The sequence below is a fragment of the Dipteris shenzhenensis genome, chromosome 30, assembly GCF_047967505.1.
Source record: "Dipteris shenzhenensis isolate YYH24624 ecotype China chromosome 30, Dip_SZ_1.0, whole genome shotgun sequence".
In the NCBI taxonomy this organism is placed as follows: Eukaryota; Viridiplantae; Streptophyta; class Polypodiopsida; order Gleicheniales; family Dipteridaceae; genus Dipteris; species Dipteris shenzhenensis.
In genome coordinates, this window is record NC_141625.1 from 8,863,886 (window position 1) to 8,876,059 (window position 12,174).

At 44.1% G+C, this 12,174-nt stretch overlaps 1 protein-coding gene and 1 pseudogene across 1 annotated transcript in view; one reads left to right on the top strand and one right to left on the bottom strand.

The window, feature by feature from the left end:
• LOC147881681 (pre-mRNA cleavage factor Im 25 kDa subunit 2-like) overlaps positions 1-12,174 on the top strand; it is a 103,403-nt gene that overhangs the window by 58,669 nt on the left and 32,560 nt on the right. The window lies entirely within an intron of this gene.
• Positions 2,669-3,545, bottom strand: LOC147881682 (uncharacterized; annotated as a pseudogene).

Sequence of the window (12,174 nt, forward strand, 5' to 3'; positions counted from 1 at the left end):
GGTAACTATATACCATAAACACACTATCAAACCAGTCCTTGTGAGAAGTCATGTGCTTAGAAGCACCACTGTCTAATACCAAGTATCATTGACAACAAAAGAGGCATCACATGTAACATCCATAGACTTTGCATGTGAGAGATGCCCTTATGGCAGCAATACAAAACCCTTGTCATCCTGCACATGGTTGAGACACTGTATTCAATGGGAGGTGCAACAAAAATTACTGCTAGAAATGCCTTGTCTCTTTTTCTCATTTGCAATTCTTTTCTCATGTTCTAAAATAAAGTGACCAGGATGCTTGCAATAGATGCATCTTCCCTTTTTTACCTTTGCATCTTTTGAGATTTTGCATCCCTTTGGTTTCCCTTTCTCTGAAACTTTCCCTTGCCGGAGGAGGCAAGTGCATGCTCACCGTAACTGGAGGCATGAAAAGAATTGGAGACTCTCTCCTCTTGCAATAACAACCCAACCAGCTCATCAAATGAGATAGGAGTTGCTCGTAGGTTATTGGGAAGCCTTTAAGAGGCTTCCAGAAGTTCGTCAACAGCAAACGGTTAGTCACCTCAGAGGATGTGCAGGGAGGACTTTAGATTGATGCAGCCCTTCCCCTTGATTGGGTGGATATAGATGATAGGTCCGTTGTTTGCTCTATATGATGGGGGCTTTCTCGAGGACATGCATTCCTCTCTAGGTTATAGATTTTTTGGGAGCACACAAGGATGCCTTGGTCTTTGATGTATAGGCAAGTGGCAGGTTGGTTATTTCTTTAGAGGATATTCTTTTGGGCATGCCTTTTTAGCTTGGCAGGATCATAGGCTTTTTGGATTAGGGCAAGGACTCTGCATGGCATATTAATCTGAGCCCTCGTCTTTCTCTTTTGCATTCTTGGAGGTTGTGGCTCTTTGGAGGAGTCCCCATAAAGTTTCTTCAGTGAGTCCCGGAGAGTGGGAATCGATTGCTGCAGGGAACCAAGAGAAAAGCCTTCCTTTTTTTGGTTATACGGTAAAAAACGCCAAGAAGTTCAAGATCAGTTGTTGCAGAGGCTGGAGACCTTCCACAGCCCCTCATTAGGAGAGTTGTCATATTTCTGCTGATTTGCAGAGGCTCTTTTGGCGGAGGCATCAAATTGTGCAATGACGATGATCAAATTGTGCTTGGAGACTCCGTGCAGCCTCAGCTAGGAGGGCTTCTTTCTTCAGGGAATGGAAGGATTCTCCTTTCTTCTTTGAGACTCCTACAGGGTTGAGGTGGCACTTTCAGCCTCAGCCTTAGTTGTTTTCCACCTCACTTTGAGGGGGTTTTATTTATCCTCATGATTTCATGATGTATTCCGCTTTGAGCTTACTCTCGCAGGTTTTTTCTCCTACTTAATAGAAGTCTATTTTTGGAAAAAAAATGTGCAATGACAGTCTAGAACTAGACCTGGTTCCCATGCTATCTCAAAGGCAAGTGAGCATGGCTCAAAGGCTAGTAAGCATGGCATATAGACTCAGAGGCTCACCTAGCATGGCTAAGAAGCTCATCATGCGTGGATGTATGACCAACTCAGAGGTCTAGGAGACCAATGCACCAACATGCTGGAAATCACATGCCAGGCCTGATAAATAGACCTATCAAAGCCAATAAATTTCTCCCACAGTATATCCCCCTCTGGGCTCCAGGGACTAATTAGGGACATGGAGCCACACACCATAAATATAAAAGAAATACATCATTTTAGGAGGATTATCCAAGGTTGAGAACCTTTATTGACACCTCAAACATTTATTTAGAGAGACTACTCAAGGTAGAGAACCTTTCTTGATCCCAATCATAGAAAATAAAAAATATATTTCACTCATTTTATGCATAGCAAGGGCAGAGAACCGTAAATGACCCCAAGTAGCTGTTGCACATAAGACTCCACATCCGGATCCAAAGAAGTATGTCATTGAAGAATACTGCGAGAAGGCCCCGAATGACATGTCGATGTCAGCCATGGGAGCAGATACAAGAAGCAATCACATGATGACTCTCAAAATGTCGCAATGTGAGTCACCAAGATCGGTGGTTTCTTTCCAGCTCATTTTGGGTTTTTTGTTCCCTATTTTAGCGGGGTTTTCTCATGCATAGCATGTTGCATTTCCGCTTTGAGCTTGCTCATGCGGGTATTTTTCATACTTAAGTTTTTTTCATGGGGGGAAAAAAACTATTGAGACCAATTTTTGGTCCTCAATGGTCTCATCAATCCTCACAAGCTGATCTCTCAAATCTGCAATGTTTGTCACATGATCCATGATAGCAACACTCAGCTCAGTTCTTCACAAAGAAAGAGTACAAAACTGAGTTTTTCAAAACTGAGCACAAAAATCAGCAGGTCAGCCACCTTTTATGACAGAATCGTCCTTTTTCTAGAGGGAGCAGTTCGGGGGCTGTTGTGGCCACTTCTTAGGCAGTTTTACGGGCCTGAATCATGTCTATTTTGCACCCTATCATAGATTGAACAAGAAATGAACGAATCTTCCCACAAGGGTGATGGTTTTGCCACGCAGCCACTGACACCAAAAAACTGCCCAAAAACAGTCACGAACTGCCAAAGACAGAGGCACACTTATCCAACACAGTTTACCAGCAAAGAAGAGGTCGTGTTTAGGGGGCCAAGGAGTAGGGCAAGCAGTTTCTATATTCAAATAAAAGACCCCAAAACAGCAACAATCTTGTCCATAAACTCATACAAGAGCCCTAACGTGCTTCCCTCCATGTCCGTGATGTGAAGCACTGTGTAAATAGGATTTACAGCTTTGACTAATGCCTCCGCCTCATGCCACCAAGCTTCATCCATGATCATGCGTGCAAACTTGGTAGACTTTGCATGGCATTTGTCATCCCAATCATTCCACTCCTGAGACACAACCGTGCGTAGCAAGCCCTGGCGCACTCGCACAAGCCTCTCCACCACTATGAACATGTAAGCAAACCTCGTGGTTGAAGATTTCAATAGCTCAAGGTCACTGTAGGCCCGATAGATGCTGAGGATTTTGGGTCTCTTCGTGACAAACTTCACGATACTACGGGCAGTGGAGAAAATAGCACCAATCCAAGCTATCTTTCCTAGGTCCTCAATCAAAAGATCAAGGCAATGTGAGGCACATGGTATCCACACAATCTTTGGGAACTCATCTTGCAACATCTCACCCATAGACACACAATTACTGCCATTTTTTGTCACTACTTGCACCACATTGTCTGCACCTATCTCCAAGATGGTTGCATGCATGTTTCCAAATGTACAATCTTGTAATCACTGTACTTGCGGCAGAGGCATCTATGGCTCTCAAGAACATCGTCCCCTTGCAAGAAGACACTAGAATGTTGTACACACTCCTCTTGCGTACATCTGACCATCCATCACATAAGAGTGTGCACCCATACTTTACCCAAGCCTGTTTCAAGGGCTTCATTTGTGCTTCCACATGTGTACTCTCTCTTCTTAGCTCTCTTGTCCTCAAGGCTTCACATGTAGGCCCTTCCCATTCATACCCAACGCGATTGACAGCTCTCATGGCCTTTGTCCATCGCAAAGTCTTCGCCACATGAAAGGGCATTGCACATTGTATAAAGAGCTTCGTGAGCTCACTAGTGGCCTCTTTGACTGCTTGCTTTTGCATCCGTGCTTGAATGTTAGACCTTTGTAATGAGCCTCTTTTTCCCACACTAGCATCCACATTACTTGCTCCATGTGGCAAGGGTGTCCTCCTAGCATTAGGACCCACGCTTGATGTTGCAGATGCCCCTCTACTCCTCTTTGAACCCAATGTGCTAGCAGAAGCATCAAGCAATGGCTCCGTGTCCTCGGTCTCTTCTTTGTCTTGATTTGTTTCAACAACCATGCGCTTACGCTTCCATTCTTGAAGGCCATTCAGCACATCAAGAGGCACATGCTCACACATACCTATATCCTTGTTGGGAACACCCACTAGATGGTCTTTCAACCATGTGATGGACCCCGTTTTGCTGATGCCACAATAGTTTCATTTCCACTTCTTGGAGCCACCACCTCCCGCATAACTATCAATGTAGGTGGCATGTCTCCAATACGCATCTTTCGGCATTGTGGAGAGGAGTAGGTAATCGGTATTTGGGAAAGGAGGAGGAGGAGGAAGAGGAGGGAGAGTATGAGGAGTAGGAGGAGGACTCAGGGAGGGGGTAGAGTGAAGAGGATAGAGGAGAGTAGAGAGTGAAGAGGATAGAGGAGGAGGAGAGTGAAGAGGATAGAGGAGAGTGGAGTGGAGTAGAGGGTAGGAGAGTGGAGAGTAGGTAGGAGAGAAGAGTGGAGTGGAGGGTATGAGAGTGAAGAGTAGGTAGGAGAGAAGAGTGGAGTGGAGTGGAGGATAGGAGAGTGGAGAGTAGGTACCAGGTAGACCGTAGGAGAGTGGAGGGTAGGAGAGTGGAGAGTAGTTGGAGAGAAGAGTGGAGTGGAGTGGAGGGTAGGAGAGTGGAGAGTAGTTGGAGAGAAGAGTAGGGTAGGAGTGGAGTGGAGGCGGGTAGACAGGAGAGCAGGCTGCAGTGCAAAACGGTGCAAAAAGGCGAAAAAAACTCGATATTAGGGTTTTTCAAAAAACAGGGAAACAAAAACGGCGTTTCGGCCGTTTCTGTTTCCCCAGCATTTCCGTTTCCGTTTCTTGCCGACGAAAAACGGCGTTTCGTGCAACTATGGCTGAGATGGAATCAAAGCATAAGCAATTAAGCCAAATACTATGAAATGATGAACCTTTGGCTTATAGCCATAAAACCTCTCAAAAGATGTCACATTGACAAATCCTTTGGTAGGGCATCTATTTTGTATGTATGTGGCTGTAGTTATAGCCTCTCCCCAAAATGCCTTTGGTATTTTCTTGAATTTCAGCATGCATCTTATCATTTTCAAAAGTGTCTTATTCTTTCTTTCTGCAATAGGATTGTGATGTGTTGTGTATGGCATTGTCTTGTGATGCTTGATCTCTTTTTTCTTCAAATATCCTTCAAAAGCATTTGATGTGTACTCTCCCCCATTGTCTCGAAAAATGTTCATATTCTTGAATTGGTTTGGTTCTCAGCCAAGAACTTGAACTCTTTGAACCAATAAAACACACCTTCATGAGAAAGAGCCATGTGAATCTACAATAGTCATCAATAAAGGTAGCAAAATACTTTGCCCCTCTATGGGTTGTCACATTCATGGGACCGCATACATCATAGTGTACTATCTGCAAAACTCTAGTTGATTCTGAGCCATCCTTCTTGAAAGGAGGCGGTGCAATTTGGCAAGAGCACACGCTTCACAAACTTCATTGGCTAGCTGCCCTAAATTTGGCATTCCATGAACCATTTCATTGTTGTACAAGTAGGCCAATGCTCTGTGATGAACATGACCAAACCTGGCATCCCGTAGATCATTTGGAGAAGCAATTGAGACAGCCAAAGCATTCTGAATATAGGGATGAGCATCAAGCTTGTGTATGTTGGAGAAATCATAGTCAAAGAGTGTGTTCTAGTGTGTACTGAAGAGACATGGAGGTAGGAGAATGCCAAGCTAACTAGGAACGGAATGGAAATATGGAAAGCATAATGGAAAGGCAAAATGGAAAGCAAATGAAAGAACAAGTGCTAGGCAATGATAACCAAAATACTCACATGATATAAAGCTTGATGTTGACTAATGTGAAAAGACTCAAGACAAGTACAACACTATATAGTGTGACACTAGACTCTAGAAAGCCATAGTGTATATGGGATGACTCCCAATATGACACGTGGCATGTCTAGGACTCACTAGACTATAAAACACCCCCTAGACACCTAGAACACTCATTTTTGACTCACTTTGGCTTCATATTCCAACACTCCCCCATGAAGGCAAGGTGAGAGACTACTGGAATGGAACCAAGAACAGAACATGACAATGATGGTCATCAAACTACGCACTCTATGTAACTCAGAGGCTAAAGTCTGAGCGTGTTCAGAGGTTGATCCAGGTACTCTCATGGCTTGAGACTCAACATGCTCAAAGGCTCACGTTATAGCATGGCTACATGACCAGCTCATAGGTCTAGGAATACACCAACATCTTGGAACTCGGCCAGGCCTAATAAACAAATAGACCTATCAAAGCCAATACATATGGTCCCACAGTACATCCCCCCTTGGCTTCATATTGGGAAACCGGGATGAAGTCACACACGACTCATAAAATAAATAACATCAATTAAGGAGGACTATCCAAGGTTGAGTACCTTATAGACTCAATGAAAACAAATACTCAATACATATCATTTTAGGGGGACTACCCAGGGCAGATGACCCCAAAATAACATCAAGCATGTAGTAATAAAAATTAGATCTCTTATGATAAGAGATGTCCTCCAAGTAGCCACTGCACATGCGTGCACATCCCTGTGAGACGATGATGATGTCGATGAAGCGCTAGGCAGGAATGCCCCAAAAGATGTGTCGGTGAAATCCATGGGGTAGCTAAATGGAGCACTCACATAGTGACTCTCAAAATGGCTAAGGGAGAGTGACCGATGTCAAAGTAGAGGCCGGAGGTGTCATCAGTATTCAAAGAGTCGGTCAAAAGAGGAGCTCGGGCACCAAGGACAATCGAGGCAGTAATCGGAGAAGTAGGGAAGTGTTTGGAGCTCACATCAAGCTCGGAGCAGCTTCACTTGTTGTTGATGTAAGAGATTACAAAGATATGGTGTTGCAGGCATAAAGTTAACCCTATGGTTGACCAATAGTACTTAGGTACTATATATACCAAGTACTTGTATTGTTTCATTTGAACATTTCTATTGGAGCTTTCTTGTGTGTGCACTCTTGCTCACTTGTGTTCACAACGTGTCTCCACTTTGTTTCTACATTTGGTATCAGAGCGCTTCCGTCTCTAGAGCCCATTCCCGCACTTGCTTCCAGACTCCCGCAAGCTTGGTGCTCCAATGCGCGTTCCTAGTTCTCACATTCAGCTCTCCAGCTTTCATTTGAGGTAGCTCCAACAGTCCAATGGCTGTTTTTTGACCTTTTGAGGTCCGATTTCGATGTTTTTTGAAATTTCTGAGCTGCCTGCATAGAAACAAACCTGTCCCGCACCATTTCAGTTTTGGCTTTTTTGCCCGTACAGTCCGTACGGATCTGTTTGTACAATTGCACGACAGTGCCGGGAGTCCGCGCAACTTGTTGGAACCTGATTTCGAGTTCATACGACTTGTTAGAAGGAGATTCGAGCAGTTTTCGGCTGTTTTTTGGCGTTTTTGCTCAGATTTGGACTCTTTTCAGCTCCAGCCCCTCGCGGGTGTGTTCCAACAGCTCGAGGCATCTCCATACTTCTACAGGCTCTTCCCTACACGTGTGTTGTGTTCAGAAGTACTCCCGATAGCTTCTTTGTCATTCAGCTCCTTTGTCATCTCCAACTTGCCCACACAGTCAATGGACTGTTTTGCAGGTGTTTTGGGCCAAGGTGCACTTTCAGTAAGTGTTTTGAGCTGTGTGTTTCGCGGGACTGTTTTTGCAGCCCATACACTTGCACTCTTAGGTGCATTTGCAGATACTCTGCATTGTTGGGTGCATTTATAGTTGTGGATGTCTTTGAGCTCTGTTGGATGCATTTGAGCACTCGTGGGTGTGCTATTTCAAATTTGGGTTGTGCATTTTTAGTTTGGGATTGCACTTCAGATTGCAGCAGAGTGCAGTGATTGGTTGATGCCATTTTTGGAGTGATTGCATTGCGCAGTCAGTGGCATTTCAAAGCAGCTAGTCGTACTTTGCATTTGAAACCAGTATTAGTTTGGGATTTGCAGGCACATTTGCAGCCAGTTGTACTTTTGGGACTTGCAGTTCTTTTTGCAGGTACATTTGCAGCTTGTGGGTATCCCATTTTGCATCATGTCGACTCTTTTAGACAGTTTTGGCAATTTGTCTGAGGGTGACAAGCTGGATGGACCAAACTATGCCTTGTGGTCATTCATGCTTAAGAACATCTTGGTTGATAAGGGCTTGTGGGATATTGTTAGTGGGGATGAGGTGAGGCCAGCAGGCTCATCTACATCTAGCACAGCTTCTTCGGGTCAGACTATAGGTAGATAACAAACTACTATGGTCCCTCCTTCTAGTCCCATAGCATCGACGGAGGAGCAGAAGAAGTTTGACCATCGCAATGTCCAAGCGATGTTTTTGATTGCCACAAATGTGAAGAGGCACATTATGACGACTATCAAGTCGTGCAAGGATGCAAAGGCAGCATGGGAAAGATTGACAAACATGTATCATGTTAAGAATGAGACAAGGGCCATTGCCTTGACAAATCAGCTCAAGGATCTCGAGATGCAGGAAGGCTAGACCATCGCTGATCATATTGCCAGGATCACTGATCTACATGATCAGCTCGCAAGTATTGATGAGGAAATAGAGATAAGAAGCTTGTCTCTATTACTCTCAATAGCTTAGCGCCCTCATACGGCACATTCGTCACTTCATTGACCATTGTTCTCAGGGCAGCCCCACTCTCGTTTGATGAGTTAGTTGGGTTTTTGTTGCAAGAAGTGGAGAGAGGCTTAAATTTTGCCAAAGCCTCTTGTCAGGGTGAGCAAGCGCTTGCCTTGGGTGGAAAGGGCAAATTTCAAAAAAAGTTTGAGCCAAAACATAGCCATACAACTCAGCCCAAGGAGGGGAATGCAAGCAATTCAAGCAAAAATAAAAAAAAGGGCAAATGCAATTATTGCAAGAAGCCAAGGCATTACATCGCAGAGTGTCAGAAAAGGATTGCCAATGAAAAGAAGAGTCAAAGGGAACAGCTCTAGTGGTAATTTTGTTGCCCCCACTGAAACTCGTGCTTTAGATGCACATGGTGAAGCTCATCTTGTCCAAGGTGATAGAGATTTTGTGTTTGTTGCATTTAATGAGAAGATGAATGCCAGGGGGGATTTGAATGCTGAAAATCAATCAAGGGATGCTTCCCTTGTTGCAAGTGATACGTGGTATATCGATATGGTATATCGATAGTGGTGCTACTAAGCACATGACTCCTCGCCAAGAGTGGTTTGAGAGCATCACACCTGTTCATGGCAGACAGGTTACATGTGCCAATGATGCTTCTCAAGACATCATCGGAGTTGGGCACATTCCTATTCAGCTTGATAATGGGAAAGTTAAGTATATCCAAGATGTTTGGTATGTTCTAGATTTGAGGCAAAATCTGATTTCAGTTTCAAACATTGCCCATGATCAACATATGTTGGTCGAATTTCAGGATAACCAATGCAGGATCAAGGATTCAAAGAAAGGGTATGAGGTTGTAGCACCAGGCACATATGATAGAGGCTTATACAAGCTTGATGCTCAGCCTTATGATCAAAATGTATTGGCTGTAGCAAACACTTCCCATGGTGATTTATGGCACGCCAGGTTTGGACATGTCCATCAGAGGGCATTGTCCTACTTGTACAACAATAATATGACTCAAGGAATGCCAAAATTACAGCAACCAGCAAATGAAGTGTGTGAAGGGTGTGCACTTGGCAAATTGCATCGCTTGCCATTTAATAAACAAGGCAAGAATTGGGTCAAGGCAACCAGAGTGTTGAGATAGTGCACAGTGATGTATGTGGCCCCATGACTATTCCCACGCATAGAGAAGCAAGGTACTTTGTGACCTTTATAGATAACTTCTCCAGGTTCACATGGCTTTTTCTCATGAAGGACAAATCTAAGGTGTTCTATTGGTTTCAGGAGTTTAAAGCTATCGCTGAGAACCAAACCAATTCTAGAATTGGAACACTCAACTTAGAGGGGGAGAGTAAATGTCACATGCATTCCAAGGATTTTTGAAGCAGCATGGGATTAAACATCACTTGACATGCCCTTACACACCACAGCAGAATCCACTTTCTGAGAGGAAGAATTGTACTCTCATGGAAATGATGAGATGCCTGCTGAAATTCAAGAGAGTCTCAAAGGCTTTTTGGGGAGAAGTAGTTGTGACAGCCACTTACATTCAGAACTATTGCTTTGGTGCATGACTCCATTTGAGGCTTTGTATGGCTTTAAGCCAAAGGTTAGTCATTTCAGAGTTTTTGGCTCAGTGGCATATGCTTTGGTTCCAGATGCACAACGGACAAAGCTTGATGACAAGAGTGTCAAATGCATTTTTGTGGAGTATAGCACTGAAAGCAGGGGATTTAGGCTTTATAATCCCGCTACCAGGAAGGTAATAATTAGCAGAGATGTTCTCTTTGCTGAGAATGAGTGCATGCAGCCCGCTAGTGCAGACTTGCAACCATACGATGACACCCCTTTGGACATCATCTAGTTTGAGGATGATGAGACGGAGTCTCTTGATGCTTCCCCTTCTACTTCTCATAGTTCAGATGGCTTGCCACATGTTGAGGATGGCTCTCCCTTAAATGTTTCAGATTTGCAACCAATTAATGAGAATAGACCGTCTCATGTTTGGAGGCATTATCAACGTCGTGAGGCCACTAAAGATGTTGATGCAGCCCCGAGTGGTATAGCAGAGAAATCTATTCCACGTTGGGCAAGGTTGACCATTCAAGATGCTAAGGATGAACCTACTTTGGGAAAAACCAGGGCCAGCACTCAGAAAAATCAGAAAAAGGTCAATTTTGCTTTGATGACCTGAGTGATGGAAGCTGAAAATGAGCCTCAGAGCTTCAAGGATGCTCAGCATAATCCAGCATGGCAAAAAGCTATGGAAGCTGAGATTAAATCCATTGAGAAGAATGCCACATGGGACTTGGTTGATGCGCCCATTGGAAAAAATGTGGTTGGCACGAAATGGATTTATAAGGTGAAATACCATTTATATGGCATACAAAGCCCGTTTGGTTGCGAAGGGGTATGCACAAGAGGAGGGGGATAGATTATGAGGAGAGATTTGCTCCAGTGGCCAAGATGACCACCATTTTTTCTGTCATCTCTCTTGTTGCGTTTTATGGTTGGTCAGTGTACCAGATGGATGTCAAGACCGCTTTCCTCAATGGAGATCTTAAAGAGGAGGTCTATGTACATCAGCCCCAAGGTTTTGAGGTGAAGGGACAAGAGCACAAGGTATGCAAGCTCAGGAAGGCTCTATATGGGCTGAAGCAAGCACCTCGTGTGTGGTATGAGAAGATACATCAGTTTTTGCTGTCCCAGGGCTTCGTAAACACTCAGTGCTATGCATGGTTCTTTGGTAACTTCTAGTTTGATCAGAGAAACTACTGAGAATGAGTCTGCTAATGCAGGTTACAAGTTCGGTCAAGAGGAAGAGACCTACAACATCGTAGCTCATACAGAGCCAAATTTGTATGTTCTGCAGCAAAAATCAGAATTGGTCATGTTGGTACTATATGTGGATGACATCATACTCACTGGCAGTGATTTGCAGCAAATTACAGCAGTGCAGTTTGCTTTGTGTCACAACTTTGACATGACAGACTTGGGCCTATTGCACTATTGTCGTGGCATTGAGTTTTGGCAGACCCATGATGGGATTTCTATGTCACAGGCAAAGTATTCGAAGGGGTTGTTGCAAAAATTTAAGATGAAGAACTGTAGGCCTGTGGCTACTCCATTAGAAAAGGGACTCAAGATAAGTGAGCATGATATTGCTGAAAAGTTTGATGGCACTTTGTACAGGCAGTTGGTTGGCAGTTTGATATATCTATGCTCCACATGGCCTGATATTGCCTATGCCACAGGGCTTTTGTCCATGGCACTCTCTCTCTTGGCTTGCATTATGCTTCAGATTGTGATCTAAAGCTGAGTGGTTTCACCGACTCAGATTGGTCAGGGAACATTGACGACAGACGGTCCACTACTGGCTATTGCTTCTCATTGAGTTCAGCCTGTATCTCATGGCTCAGTAAGAAGCAAGAGCGAGTCTCTCTTTCCTCCAGTGAAGCAGAGTACAAACCTGCAAATTCAGCCACTACAGAGTTAATGTGGTTAAGGAAGCTTTTGCATGACTTGCATCATGCACAGGATGGCGAAGCAAACTCTATCTTCTGTGACAGCCAGAGTTGCATTGCCATAGCCAACAATCCTGTCTTTCATGCTCGCATGAAACACATTGAAAATCATTATTATTATGTACGGGATTGTATTTCTGATGGCTTCATTGATCTCATCCATTGTCCATCTGAGGACAATGTGGCGGATATC